Raw genomic sequence first — 16,397 nt, 5'->3', positions numbered from 1 at the left:
CCTGCCAAACCAGTCAGTGAGGACAGCCCAGGACTCTATGACTATAAAATAAAAACTCTGTTTCTACTGTGATACAATGTAGCTCAACTGTGACTCTCCACGCCCCTGTTCCGGAAGTAAATTTCTCATTCTTTTTTCCCATACACTTTCAGAAAAAAAAGTTAAGCGTTTGAAAGCTTGTTCAGTCTATTATCTCCATGGAGACCAGACCTATAATTTTATTTCCAATCTGTGTCTGAAACATTATAAACCAAACTGCACTAATGTCCCTGCTATTGCAAATGTGAGTAATAGCCATGTGCATTCAATGTAACTTTTCTTTGCCTAGAATGTCCCACAGTATGGCATTAAACTTGACTTATAACTCACAGTTAGAAATCATGTTTTTCCAAGGTATTCATTCTGTGCAGCCATTGAGCCAAAACTAGAATGAACATTACATGATCTCCACTCCCACAGACCCACTCTTCACCCTCCCTCCTGCCTCCTCCTGGTGTTAGGGGGTATTACAGAGCAGCCCTCAGACAGTGATGAGCCCTGGGGCCCATAGAGGCTCCAGACCAGCACTGATCACTGGAACAGTGTCATGTCACTTTTAATCAGAGAAGAGACAGGACACATGGCAGGTGCAGGGATTTGGGCAGGGTCTACAGTGGGCCGGGACTGTGCCTCCTACTGCTCCGGGATGCCCCAAAGAAAAGACAAGCTTTAATTTTGTTATTTATGTGAAGAGTGTGCAGATATAATGCACACTTATTATGAATTACTGATCAACCAGACCTTGCTAATATCTTAGCTCAAAACTGATTTTTAAATGTAATTGTATACACATTTTTGTTAATTAAACAAGAAACTGTTATTTATCTGTGCCCGTGCCACCCCATAAACACTCCTGCAGGCTTGGGATCATCTAAACCCACATGATTGTAAAAGGGAAGAGCCCTGTCTCATTGCTCCTGTCACTCCTGCCACATCATTCCTCGCTCCTGACTCATAGCTCCTGTCTGTCCTGTCATATCACTTCTGTCTCATCGTTCTTGTTTCATCAGTCCTGTCACATCTCCCCTGTCTCATAGCTCCTGTCTCATAGCTTCTGTCTGCCCTGTCACATCTCCCCTGTCTCATAGCTCCTGTCACGTCTCTCCTGTCTCATAGCTCCTGTCACATCTCTCTGTCTCATAGCTCTGTCACATCTCCCCTGTCTCATAGCTCCTGTCACATCTCCCCTGTCTCATAGCTCCTGTCACATCTCCCCTGTCTCATAGCTCCTGTCACGTCTCTCCTGTCTCATAGCTCCTGTCACATCTCCCCTGTCTCATAGCTCCTGTCACGTCTCTCCTGTCTCATAGCTCCTGTCACATCTCTCCTGTCTCATAGCTCCTTTCTGTCCTATCCCATCTCTCCTGTCTCATCGTTCCTGTCTCATTGCTCCTGACTCGTTGGTCTTGTCTCATCGGTCCTGTCTCTTCACTCCTGTCACATCGCTCTTTTTATTTCCTGGAGCTGTGAGAGCCAAAGTGAGAGAAAAGCAAGGCATGAGTGAAGCTGAGGTTGTCACAGGGTTGATCCCAATGGTGACACCAGACTTCACAGTGTCTATATAACCTGCCTAAGTGTTCCAACTGTGAACACATTGAACTGTTTTGACAGCTCTCAGGAATGATGACTGCTGCTTGAGTATGAGGATCTTCATCTTAATCTTGAATTTCCCTCGGGATCAATAAAGTATCTCCCTCTCTCTAATTGGACAAAATGTTTTTAGATGTGACCATATTTCCATGCATGTCCTAGAAAAGATATATTTCCCATGCACACAAAGCACAAAACGCAAAGTGCTAGGAAAAAATATCTTACCCTTTCTTGCCTGTGTGTTATTGTTGTATGAATGAGTGATTAGCAGTGATCAGTGAGGCCAGTCAGGTTTCTATCATTCAGCCTCAGGGCAGCTAAGGCAAAAACTATTCACTACCCACTATTGAGAGTGAGGACTAGACGAATAATACACATAAGTACATAGATTGAATTATTATGGAAAGAAATAAGCTTCAGGGTGTTTGTCTAGTATTGCAAAACATAAAAAATAAAACTAAAAAATAAAATAAAAGTATTTACAGTGTTTCAGCTTGATTTTCAATTTGACAAACCCAACCACCATGTAAAGTGTCCTTGACTTTTGACATCCTGCATGCACAGTAACAGGTCACGAGTACCACTGCGTCCTCAGAGACTTAACCTAAGTCCACCTCAAGAAAAATCAAACTCATCATTTTATTATGACTTCACTGCAGTTCTAAAAATAATTACTTATGTATGTTATAGTAAAAAGCCTGTACCTGATTTCTTCCATGTATCTGAGCAAAATTCATCTTGGCCAAGTACAGATAATGGGCCCTATCTTGCCCCCAATCTTAGCACTAGCGCTAGTGTTAATGAGGGGGTGTGTCCAGGTTGGGCTGTACTTCGCTGCTGGAGGCTGGAGTGAGACAGTGCAAGTATGTACTGTACATGGTGATGACATCTCAACTAATCTGTGACTGCTGTTGCATTTAAAAGCACCGCCAGTGTGGGTAATGTCTGTAATCTTTGCCTCATTAAGAGGCAGCAAAGAAGGGTGTGGAGGAAAAGTTATGTATGAGTACAATAAAACAGCTCCAGAGCCCCATTATGCAAGTACACACCAGTAGAGGCACCAGGAATATAGAATTTTGGATGAGCTGTGACAGAACTGGCTGAGTCTGTGTTCAGAACACTGTAAGCCCGTGCACGCACACATGTCAACCTTTTTAGTTTTCTCTATGTTTCTCCATTTGTTTGTCTCCCATTACGGAGCAGAGCAGTCTCATGCCCTCCCCATCCCACAGCAGACCCGCTGGCGGCTGCTCTCCCCCTGGTCACACCCGCTCCCGCCTGCCCTGGCAGCACGTACAAGACGTGCGTCTGCTCCACTGTCACAGCTCCGAGCTGTCAGTAAATGCACATGCTGATCTCTGTCAGAGTCCAGCCACTCCATGCCTCTGTGCACAGTTTTCTACGGTTCTGGTGGTAGCCTACATAATGGCGACTAACTTTATAAGCTAACCAAAATGGTACAATGGGAATAATTTGGTCACGAAATTAAATGGCGCTAAAAGGGTACGAGGATGTGAGGAAATTCAACATTGCAGCATTAGGACCGCAGACAGGGTAATAAAACACACTTTAGAACAGTGCTGTAAACGGCCTCATGTGACTGAGCAGCTTTTGTACAGATCCAGATCAAACCAAGCTATAGAGCAGTACTAAGCCGACACAGCCGGAGAGGAGCTGTGCTCTGCTGTGGGAGGGCATCTGGACAGCACACAACCCCCCCCCCCCACACACACAAACATGTTATGAATGTTAAGCATTTATCATCCTAATATATTTTCAAATAATAAGAAGTCTTGAGCATGTTGCATGTTGTTTTTCAGTGGACTAGTTAGATATTTATTTTTATCATTCTGGCAATTCACTGAACATGCCACACCACGACCTCAGTCTGCTCCACTCCACCTGATATTCAGCCACAGCACACCGCTTGTTTAGATCTCCACACCCCATACTTACACTAGCATTTGGGGGCAAAATAGGGCTGTATTGAGCGGCTCTTGACATGAAACTGTCTGCATCAAATTATAAAGCACTTTATTGTCTGATAATCAGGAATTGGGCGGTTGCAGGCTAGTTTTAAATTCTGGTCTAGTTTGTTGCTTGATACTGTAAAAATGTCAATAAAAATACAACATATACATATAAAAATAAAATAAGTATAGACTGTGTTTTCAATTTGTTTCTCAACTTTCTCAGCTCACCCAAACTCAACAACAAACCCAACCACCATGTAAAGTGTCCTTGACTTTTGACATCCTGTGCGCACAATAACAGGTCACGAATACCACTGCCTCCTTAGAGACTTAACCCAAGTCCACCTCAAGAAAAATCAAACTCGCCATTTCTATTTTGTCATCACTGCAGTTCTAAAAATACACCAATAAAAACACAAGTGAAGCTGAGTTTGGGAGGTGACCCTGTTTCCAGCGAGTGTAGAGAAGCACAACACTATCGCCCGCTCATGATGTCACTCGGGGCGTCTTTTATCTGGCGATTAGCATAAATTACAGCACATAACATAACCTCCTTTGGCTAGCATAAATCGCCCCATGAAGGGTATTAGTCAGTTTTGAAGTCGTCATGTCATTATTGCCATCTTTTCTCTCTGCTTCTGCTGCGTACGGCACAGACTTGAGCTTTCAACTCAACGTAAACTTGTGAAATATTGTTTAAAGATGTATTGTGTAACTTTTTTGGTAGAGAGTCCAAAAAATGCTTTTCTGCACAGAGATGTAATTGCATTGTCTGGAATGTTTTACAGTATAGCATTAAACCACACCAGGTTACAGGTCAGATCTGTGGAGAGGCGACCCTGCTCATAGTCAGAGTGCCTGTTTTTCTATAGGTATTTCTGAGCTATAAAACCACCTGTAATTGAATAAATGTAAGGTTATTTAAGGTTTATGTAAGGCCATTTAATGTCATACTGTGGAACATTCCAGGCAGAGCAATGACATATCCATAGAAACAAGCAGGCGACAGACCCTCAAGCAAAAGTAGTGCACCTTTAACACATAATAAAAAGTTGGATTTCCCCCATATCTTAGCAGCCCTGACCCTAAAACATAATAAATGCTAAATGTTAAAGAAAAAACTGTTCTATGTCTAATTATGATTGTGAATGTTGCTGTTTCTTCTATGGTTTAATCATGACATAATAACACTAAACACTATAATCACATTTAAATGGTAATCCTCGTGTTTTAATGCAAATGTATCCTCACTGGAGCAAGCCCAATTTGTTAATTCGATAAGGTAATTTCAGAGCAAATTGGTTATAAATTAATACACTATCTCACCAGGAGGCGTGATGGTCTCTATAGTCTCTCATTTTATATCTATTAGTGAGCTGAAGAGGTGAAAAAAACACTTCTGTAAAAAGTTACTTTACAAACACATATTACAAATAATCCATAGCTGTATAAACTCTATGGTTCAAAATAATTGCAATCAAATAGGATACATTCTAGGAAACCAAGGAACAATTCAACAATGTATTACTTTTCAGGTCATATATATCAGGTTGATTTGAGCTTTAAAGAGGGCATATAGTGTAAAATAGACTTTTATAAATGTTTCCTGATCCTCAACTTACTCAAAATTGTATTTCCACTGATTCATGCATGCATGCTCAAGTAATGCTATATTGTCCTATATTTGAGTCTTGAGTCTTCAGATCATTCTAGTTCATTCAGATCATTCTACTTTTTAACCTTTTTCACCTACCCCCTATCTCCGGCCCCTACCCTGTTATTTGCAGTTAGCCTGGGTTAAAAATGTATGATTACATAAATGTCACATTCTTCAATAAAAACATAAAAAAATTAATCTGCTATGATGAAGTAGCCAGGCTGACATCACTTAGTGCCTCTGCTCAGTTTCATTTCTCTCCAGCGACTTGGTCAGGAATCAGAATACACTAGATGGTTCACAAAACTCAGAAAGTGCAAGTTCCAGCACCAGCCAATCAGCAAAGAGCCATACATTCTGTGTTGGCAAGGATTCTCGAAATCGAGGATTTAAAGCTGGAACAAGGACAATGTTTGGTCAATTTTATCAAGGGGAAAGACGTTATTGCCCTTCTTCCTACGGGATTTGGGAAAAACTTAATATACCAGTTAGCCCCGTTAGCAGCGAATTACATACATCACGACCAAATAGCGGCGAAATAGCGGTTAAATTTTAAAATGTACCTGCCTACCGTTGAGCGAAGGAATTCTAACACTGCGAGGACAGACGGTTTCTATGAAGTGAAACTGGCTGGTGAATCAAGCTATTGGTGAAGTGCTATATTGTTAAATCTGTTTCTATAATTAAGCAGTTTTTGATAAAAAAAAAATGCAATAAACAGAATGTAAAATCATTTTCTATGTAAGTTACAGGGCGGCAGTAGCTCAGTTGGTAGAGCATTTGCCCACAGATCTAAAGGTTGGCGGTTTGAATCCAGCTCTCGACATAAACATCACAGGTTGAGCGGTCAGATCCACTGACCCACAGGTTGGCTGGTGTGATTCCAGCTCCCACAGATGAATGCTGTCGTTGTGTCCTTGGGCAAGACACTTAACCCACCTTGCCCACAGTGTCTGCGTACACTGGTGTGTGAATGGGTGAGTGGTTCCTTGTTGTAAAGCACTTTGAGTGCCTTGAAGGTGGAAAAGCACTATAGACAAATGTGACCATTTACAGTAAAAAGGTCTGTAAGATTTTTCCTTGTATGTGAGGAAAATCTGTCTTGCCCCAGTACAGATAGAGTGTATAAGCAGCTCTTGAGGTAAAATAAAGCTAAAGGTAAAGATGAGGTAAATAAAACTGTGATCTGTCACCATCTGCTTGCTGTTATTCCTCACAACTGCTTGATGTTTCTTTCACAATCCTGATCATACCTACCCCTCCCCTCATTTAAACCCTGTATTAATTGCATCTCTGCTCTCCTTGTTTAACCCTCTTAGGTGGCACATTCAGGGGGTAAAGGTGACAGTGATCACGGGGTGCTGGAGGACATTGAGATGCAGTGAAGAGTAGAAGTGTTACAGGTGAAATATGTGCACCCCTCCACCCCCTCCAGTGCCCACCCGCCGTCAGGTGCTCATCAGGATCCCACTGTGTTCTCAGCATTTGGCACTTGTGACAGCTCCAAAGCCCTCCTCCTGTTCCTCCTCTTCCTCCACTCTCACTTTTAGACACATGTTACCTTCAGCACATCATCACTTTCATAATCGCCTTACATGGTCAAAGCATCAGCTCAACTGGGTCTGTGTGCGTATGTGTGCATGTGTGTGCATGTGTGTGAGTGAGTGTGTGCGTGCATGCGTGCTTCTGATACACACACACAAGAAAGAAACACCTCCAACACAGACAGAAAAAAGTGTAAAATTGTGACATTGATGTAAAATTACTATTCATTTGACCACTACTAGTAATGGGTATTTTCTACACAGAGCAACTGCATCGAGCAATATGTTTAGGAATGAGGAAAATAGCAAAACAATTTAAATACATAAATAAACATAATTTATTACAACATAGATCCCATACCTAAATTGTCTTGTAACATTTATGAGACTATTTAAATTTAAAATCTTCTGAGAGTCCACACTTTACCTTGATTGTTTAAATGTGCCTGTCACTCACTCAGGATGGGAGAAATGGGTGGGGAAAAGCAGACTGCGTGTTGCCTTTGTGCAGGGCGCTGCTTTCACAGTGTCATCTATCCACAAAAGGAGATCATCATCAATTACATTTTATATTGCCATAACATTCACCCTTGGTTTCAGTCAGGGTTCAAACTATTTACCAAATGTCACACCCAAGTGTAGTTTCCAGCTATTTTCTCATGATACCATGAAAAATGAAAAACACAGTCAGACATCTAGGCTTAAAAATGGCACCAAGTACATGGGCCTTTCAGTCTTATATATTTTTATGTTTTATGCTTTTGAAAATGACATTATTGCGTACTACAATTACGTAGTATTTTAAGGTCCTATATTACAGAAAATTGACTCTTTTGAGCAGCACCTTTAGCCTTTTTTACCTTTAGTTCAGTAGAGATTGGCCATTTCTCGGTTGAAATTATCCAAATGATTCTAGTGAAGGTGTATGGAGTTTAAAAACACACTGGAGCACTTCCATGTGACATCACACGGTGGAATAAATTGTTTTCTGATTGAGAGAAAAACTGAACGAATGAAACAAAACACAACTCCAGGCATGTTTTAGATGAGGAAACAACATTATAACATGATAAAATAACAACTGAAATAGGCATAATACATAATATGGGACCTTTAAAAAAATGTTAGTGACGGAGAAGAAGTGTAAAATACCATGTTTTCTCCAACCAGTAAGGAAATGTCAAATGTGGCTTACAGACTATGTGTAGTTTATAAATACAGAGGTGCACTGTGTAACATTCCATCACCTGCTTGTTTCTATGGATATGGCATTGCTTTGCCTGGAATGTTCTACAGTAGGACTTTAATCAGCTCTTACATTTATTCAATTACAGGTGATTTTATAGCTCAAAAATACATAGAAAAACAGTTTTTCTGACTGTGCATAGGGTTGCCTCTCCACCGATCTAACCTGTTAGATCAAAAGGTTTAATACCATACTACTAAACATACCAGACAAAGCTGTAACATCTCCATGAAGAAAATATTTTGATGGACCCTCCACCAGAAAAGTTATACAATGGACCTTTAAGTCAGTGTGTATGTTATTATTTTTAAATAGAATAGTATACAATACTATTTCAACATTGGACAATGCCTTCACTTCAGCTCATTACAATCCAGTAATGCTGCAAAATACAACTGCGAAATGTTCCTATTTTTCAAAGCTGATTGAGTGAAGGCTGATTTTACACTAGAAAAAAAAAACTCTTTTGAAGAATAAACGCGACGTGAAAAAGACGTAGGTTCCAATTTGTGCAGCGACTCTAAAGACACGCACTTCACAAGAAACATGGCGCTTTGTGAACACCGGACGCACTGACAAACTGCAGAGAAAAGCTCAAAGGAACAGCACTAATCAAAAGCAGATTTACACATAAGCGTCACACCTGGCTTTTAAAAGGGAGAAATGTACATTTAATTAAAGAGGTCAGTCAATTTACAAGCACTGACATGTGACAGGGGCTTATACACGGGCTATAAGGAGAGGTCATTACACTGGAGTTACAAAGTACACTATATTCAACAATAGAGGAGCCAGAGTGACGATTTTAAGAATGGAAGTATGCTGTTTATATTAAAATACTGCTTTTGTCTGTATTTGTTGGAAGTACTTTATTGGTTTCAATTGGATTATTTAACAGTGCACCATGTGTCTTTTAGGGTTATGCCTGTAATGTTACACAGTATGGCATGAAACTTGTCTTTCTTTGTTCAGTTACATGAATAATGCTGAATGTAATGCTCTGTAAAGCATCTTTGTGACAAAAAAATGTCTGTGAAAAGCACTATATAAATAAAGACTTACTTACTTACATGTGTTTTATTGCTTAAAAAAGAAAGAAAAAAACATACATTCTTGCTGTTTTCCCCTCTCCACAGATCTAACCTGTAATTGTCACCTGCTTGTGGATAAACTAATCTAAACTAAAGATTAGTTTAATGTCATTCTGTCTAATTTTCCATGCTTTTGGTGAACCACAGTCTATGTTGTCTAATAAATTGTCTCCTGAGAGTTGAAGAGGTATGAGGCTGGAGTTCTAACGCAGGAGAAGTTTATTTACCATCAGTACAGGGCCCAGCACCTAGAGATATGAACCCTTAAGACAATGTAATAGTGTTGTCCATTCTGGTCTGCTGGAGTCCAGTCTGACTATACTTCTGCAGTATTTTACCTCTGATGATGCAGGCTAAGATAACAAGGACTGAGCTGGCAGTGAGAGCCCTCAGTACAGCACAGAAATTGTTATTTAGAAACCACTGACAAATTGTATTGTCATCGTAGTGCATTTATTAGATCTTGTTATATTGTTTTGGTTTCTGGTTCTTTTCTATTGCACTGAGAGCAATGCTTTAAAAACATATGAAAGGTTGATAAAAACAAAAGTGCAGCTCCTTCTAGCTTGAGTTTGTCCAGGGGACTTTTTTTTATCAGGGCAATAAGTCATGTGCAAGCGTAGATACTGAGAAGCAGGTTCATTTCTGAGTTCAGGTAAGAAGCTACATATGTTTATATTTAGGTACAGTTTACTCACTTGAAGGGCAAAATTAAGCAACATTTTAGGAACATACAGATACATACAGATCATACAGATTTTAAATTGCCCCAGCAGGGTTAACCAAAACTTTTTTTTAAATTAGAAATAATATTTAAACACACAGTTCATCAGAAATATGAACTGTGCCACGCCAAAATTAATCAGAAAACTTTATTATTGAAGGGCAGTTACTAGACTGTGCATCTAGTACAAAATTATACAAAAATCATTCAAAAATATGACATTCAAATGATTTTGGGAGGTACACAATTTGCTGTGTTACTGTGGGTACAAAACTCCACACAGAAAGTAGGCTGCCTTTTCATTACTTTCACCATATAAAACCTAAATGTTGGAGTCTAGGCTGAATTGTGCAGAATGGGCCAGTACCAAAGGAGCTGTTATAAAGGCAGCGCTGTGCATTAGCTGCTGCTTCACTCCTTTGACCCTGCCGCACTGCTACAACAATGCTATAAGCTACAGACTGCACATTGGAGTATGCCTGGGGCGCCAAAACAGCCATCAAAATTCATAGCTGTGTGGACCGCGATCAAAAAAGCATATTTAACATGGAGCAATGTGCAGAGGCAGAGAAGAACCAGCTCTGTGCCCTCTTCATCGTGAGAGCAGCCCCAGGACGGTAATCACACCACTCATAATTGTCTGACTTAACTCCTTAATGGAGCTCCCGGAGGCCATGTTGGATCTATAGTCTGTGCAAAAGGGCGCTGCAATCACATCTATTGATCACAAATGGCAACTGAATGAATTATATACAGCAAATAGATTTACTATATGTACAGGTCCTATATTACACAACATGGATTCTTATTTTAGCCATGTTACAATGCTGTTACCTTCCCAAAAACATACCTGGAGTTGTGTTTTGTTTCATTCACACATGTTTGAGTCTTATTATCATATATCATATAATTAGTCTGTCTACATTTCCAATGCTCAAAATGCTCTGCTCCAGCTACCTTTTTACCTTTAGTTCAACAGATATTGTCAATTCCAGAGCTGAAATCATCCAAATGATCCAAATTAAGTTGTATGGAGTTTAAAAACACAGTGGAGCAATTCCTGTATTACCACATGACCATCACACGGTGGAGTGTTTTCTGTTTGAGAGAAGAACTCACTTAATCTGCAGAATTTGTGTGTTAAACATGTGTAAATGAAACAAAACTCCAGATATGATTTCTCATAAATAGCTCAATATGGGCCATTTAATAGTGCATATGGCAGGTTAGACTGTTCATTTCACAGATTTTAACAAAACAAAAAAAAGCTTTTTTTTTATTTTGGTGAGCCAATAAGAGTACCCAAAGTATTTTGAATACTTAGAATACTTTTACATCGGATTGCATTTAAATCATTATGTAAAAAAGCAACATAGGATTTAAAACACCTTTATGTTTGTTAGTTTGTTAAGCATTTACTAACTGGAAAAGGAAAAATCACACATGCATGCACCACAAGAACTGTTTTCTATTTTTCTCACAAGCATGTAGTTTGAAGCCAGAATTGTGTGAAGTACTGGAATCTGTTCCTTTGATTTGAGGAAATTAAACTGATTCTTAATACCACCAAATGAAAAAGTAACTGTAACAGAATACAGTACTGAAAATGTGTATTCTGAATATGTATTCTTCGTACATATATTTAGTTACTTCCCAACTCTGACTGCAGAATATCTTTGGCAAAGAAGTAACAGAATAGTGAATGCAGAGAAGAATAGTTATAGAAAAAGTTACTATAAATAAAACGCTGTAACAGTAACTGATTAGCATATCTTGTAAAATTGATCTAGCTGCACCTATCAATCACACACAACTTTTCCATCCTAATTTTCCAGACCTTTGGCATGGATTTATTGTCACAGCACACACTATTATGATTGATGATTGAGAAAGGCTGTCAATGCAGTCAATTGTGTGAGTGGTGTAGACAGTGCTCTTGTTCATTTGTGGGATTACAGGTAAAGAAATGACAACCTTTGAGGCGGAGGACCCCAAATGCCACAGATATAGGCTTGTTTATGAAGGATATCGAGACAAGCCCGAGGGAGAGAAAGAGTATGACCCCAATATGTTCGCAGATACACATCAGTGCCAGGTAAGCTCCAAAATCACTCCTGGAAGGCGGACTCGTTGGTTGTATATAGGCCTGGGTCATCAAGCTGTCAATGCATGCTTTGAGATACACTTTTGTACTGGATTGGTGAGGAGTACTGGAAATAGCATAGACTAGTGGTATTCTTGGTTCAAATATGGGTGAAAAAACTAACAGATTTTGACTTAAAAGCGTGAAAAAATAATTGATTGTTAAATTGTTTGCAGCGGTCCAAACTTATTTCTCAGTCCTAACGCATTCCAAGCATCCAACTTATTCACTGCAATGAGTTTCTAAGTGCTTTCCACAACTTCCACAACTCCTAACAACTAGCATGCTAACCACACAGCAGCATTACTTCCTGGTTCACCAATATATCCATATGGTAAAACAAATTTTACTTTATTACATGAAATCAATTAACAAAATCAAAACAATAAAACTGGCCAATATTTAACAATACATATTCAAATTCAAAGTAAGTATTCAAAGTACCAAGTATTCAAAGTACCCAATTTCCTTCAAGAACCATTTTGTAATTCTTAAATCAGAGCACACACATTAAAGGAAGCATCAATGCCAAGAAATCACCAAGATCAAAACTTGTGTGTTTTACTTAATACATGAAAAAGTGACCAAAATAATGAATCGAATAAATGTGAAAATTTGGCTAGAAAACAGACTTCAGTTGCAGTTTTTAAAAATGTTTTGACTTGCTGGATGTTGATTAAGCACATAAACAAAACAAAAGAGAAGTCCCATAATTATTAATTGCTAAGTTAATATATAAATAAGGTAGAAATTTGATTAAATTAAATTCATATTTGAAAATGTATTAGTTCTCGCCAAACAATTCACCTTTTACGACAACTGCATTGAGTGCCTTAACTCTACCCAAAATTCAAATATTCAGAATTGGGGGGGGGATTTGTAAGTAATGTGTTGTTGTCAAATGTGGATCTTTACATTGTCTGTTAGTTACAAATGTACACTTTTAACCTGTTGTGTCTTCTGTAACCTGCTTTTCAAAATTAATTCACAAAACCTCTGTTGGTACTTGCAGCCTATAATCGCTTCTTCAAAAACATGTCCTGCTGCCATTTCTGCTGCTTATTTCTCCTCTTTCTCCTCCCAATTTCTGTGGTGGCTTTTGAAGACTCCAGCTCAGTTTTTTTTTTGCTTTCTTACAAGGCAAACCCCAGGAGAGGCTGATGTGAAGCGACCGGGGCCAAAGCAAGTAAGTGCGAGCAAGGGGTACTGTGAAGAATATAAACACATTTTTTTATTGTCCGGTGGGGAAAGTGGGGGGGTCGCAGGGGGGCTCGGGGTAAAAGAGACGAGGACCTTATCACAGCCCAGCAGCTCTGTAATTCGCCGCCATGATAAAGTGGCGGTGCGGAAAACCTTACAAGGCTGGCACAATCCAAAGACGGATTAGGTTTTTCTGACATAAGCTTCCTGAAAAACTAATCAATCAGTCCACGGCGTATTATCACAAGCACGAGATTAAAGCGCTTCTTCTAATCCTCGCGACTGTACATTTTATTACACTTTTTTAACACTATTTGCCTTTAAATATACAATAAATAAATAATGAACGCTGTTAGGAATAATTGAGCATGGGAAAGGCGAAAAGGGGTTAAAGAGTCCTTAGGGAGGGGATTTCTGTAGAATTTGTGTTTTGTTATGAAGACAAGGATAAACCAGCCGTCCTTGCCGAAGTGCTTTTTCAACTTTGGGCATCGCAGTGTACTGTCTCACCCCATTGAAAATCTGATTTAAGCATTAAGAACATTGAAGTTATACCACACAGTTTGTCCATAAAAAAACAAAACTGTGTGCAGCTTGACAAAAAATTACAGATCTGAAAATAATCGTTTGAAATTTTGTGACTTAAACAAGATTTCAACTTTTTTTTCGAGCAGTGTAATATTTATTGGAATTTTAATGTACTTTCCAACTAGTTTATGCAAAAATTAAAAAAACATAATTCTTTATTGATTGATTTCAAAGCTCTAATGTAAACTGAAACTAAAAAAGCACAACGTACAAAGTGTTCTTGCAATTTTGCCAACAACTACAGATAGATACAAGACACATTTAAACAGACACTGATTCAAAGTACCAAACTTGGGCCAATCCTCTTCGAGAAACATCTTGTAATCCTTAATTCAGCGCACACACATTCACACACAAGTTCACTAAAGGAAGAATCATCAACGCCAAGATCAAAACTTATGGTCTTTAGTCTCTGCTACAAGCTTAACGCACCCCTGTCACCATGGTTACATACATTGTCATTGAACACGTCTCAATAAACGCATTACAGGTGTCTTGCAGTGATGTCTTCTTATACACTTAATCCTATAGTCAAACTTGTAGGGAGGAGGCAGGGTGCATAGCTTTTGAAGAAGGTTTATCTTATCTATATTGTTCTCTTGTCATTGCCAGCTGGGTTAACTGCGGCAGATGTCACTGTAAGAATGGATTCTCTGAGGATGGCTTTGACCTGCTTGATTTGTCCCCGGGGTAAGGCACAGATGCTGAGGCCAGGTCGGGGTTAGCCCATTTCAGTTTTATTTTTACACTTTGATTCATGTTAGAACTGTTTACGTGGGGAGTGAAAGAGACATATGCTTCTACAAGACAACTCGACAACTGCATGTAGTACAGAAGAGGTGTGTTCTCTCGTGCGCTGATATGAAATGAGTGGGTGATATTACGAACCTATTTTTATTTTTTCTTCATAAAGATCAGGCACATTAATATTTCTTTCCTGAATATAGATAGTACAGACTTTTAATAATTGCCATTTAACATAAAACATTTTCAAATTTCGTCCTCTAAATTTAAACTCTGCTCCAAACACACGATTGGCTCCAGATGTCCCAATTAAAAGACCCACGCATATCACTGATGATTAGAAATGAAAGAATCTCAATCTGGATTCTAATTAAATTAACTGCACAGCCATATGAAATAAAAGGAAAACATGAACGTGAAGGCTGAAAATGCCCTTGTGAAAGTTAAAAATGTCCTTAACGAGTGGACAATACAAACATGTAAAAAATATACTTGCAATATTTGAGTCCATGTCAGATAATTTGAAGTTTTTTCAATACAAATGCAGAAAATGTCACAAATTTTATCAATTAAAATGCTTGGACAGCTGAAGTGTACCATTCATACACTGCAGTAAAGTCTATAAGCACAGGAAAAACGTTCATTAATATTTAATCTTGTATGAAAAAATGACATATTTTACTGATACATGAGACTATTCATCCCTAACTTCTTTTCACGGTCAAACCCTTATAAGTCTATACAACTATTACAAACCCAATTCAATTTAGTCACACTATCTACTTGGTCAAATATCTCAGTACAAAATTACTTGAGTGCTAAAATTTGACACCATTTTATCACTGCACATTTAAACCCCCAGACGAGTGGTGTAGTTAACGTGATAAGACCCAATATGTCCATTTTCAGACAGGCCGGGCCCAGTGGGACAGAGTGGGGCAGTGGAGCATATGAACGGGCTTGTCTCTGGAGATGTGCCCTCTCTCTCCCTCTCTCTCTGTCTCTCTCTCTCTCTTCTCTTGGGGCTAAGGTGGTCCCAAAGGTGCTGAGCTGATTACAACATACACTTTTTAACTGCAGTTCAAGGCTATCTCTAAAAAGGGGGGAAAACATCTTTGAAGGATACCATAGATGTTCTTCAATAACATGGCATTTCCAGTTTTGGTGTGATCACGGCGGGAGTCACAGAATATAAGCGCATGATAAATATCCAGCAGGAAAAAGGCACTTGAAAATTTGCCTTAAGCCGAAAATCTTTCTTTGTAATATCTTGCAATCAAAACAGCACAACTGAAAGATTAAAGCTTATAAAAGACAATGAGAGTCTACCACAGATTTGCAATTTCATCACTTTTAACAAGTTATCATTGGGGCACGGCAAAGTCATTTTCACCTAGTGTCTTGTCTTTTTTTTATTTTTACAAATTTTGAGTTTATTTAGTCATTTTTTTAACTTGGGAGCGGGTTTGAGGTTTGACAAAGAGATCAGGAATGTATTAAGAGCTGGGCTTAAGTTAAGAAAAGTGGAATGAAGACTGGTAATGAGATAGTAAGGACAGTTAAGAAGTCAATTGTAGAGAAATAATGTAAAGTATATGAGCGTTGGATAGTGTAGGCACTGTAAAGCTTGAATCTGTCTGTATTTCTAAATGAATCACTATATCACTATATTTTAGGTATCAGCCAAAAGGTTTCATGTTTAAAGTCATATATGTGCTTATACAGCTTACTTTAATATTGCCCTACATTAATTTGAACATGATGTCATATGTAATGTTATATGTATTACAAGAACTGACACTGTCTTTGCTATTGTTTTGATTGTTGTAATGTAATGTAATGCATTTTCTACAACAAA

The 16,397-nt window shown here is 38.8% G+C and overlaps 1 protein-coding gene across 1 annotated transcript in view; it reads right to left on the bottom strand.

Moving 5' to 3' along the window:
• Positions 1 to 16,397, bottom strand: part of nxph2a (neurexophilin 2a) — a 31,567-nt gene that overhangs the window by 14,277 nt on the left and 893 nt on the right. The window lies entirely within an intron of this gene.

Source organism: Boleophthalmus pectinirostris, unplaced genomic scaffold (assembly GCF_026225935.1).
Source record: "Boleophthalmus pectinirostris isolate CB_2022bp ecotype Guang Dong unplaced genomic scaffold, ASM2622593v1 HiC_scaffold_1, whole genome shotgun sequence".
Lineage (NCBI taxonomy): Eukaryota > Metazoa > Chordata > Actinopteri > Gobiiformes > Gobiidae > Boleophthalmus > Boleophthalmus pectinirostris.
Note: the sequence above shows the minus strand (reverse complement) of the source record. Positions and strands in the feature narration are given on the sequence as shown.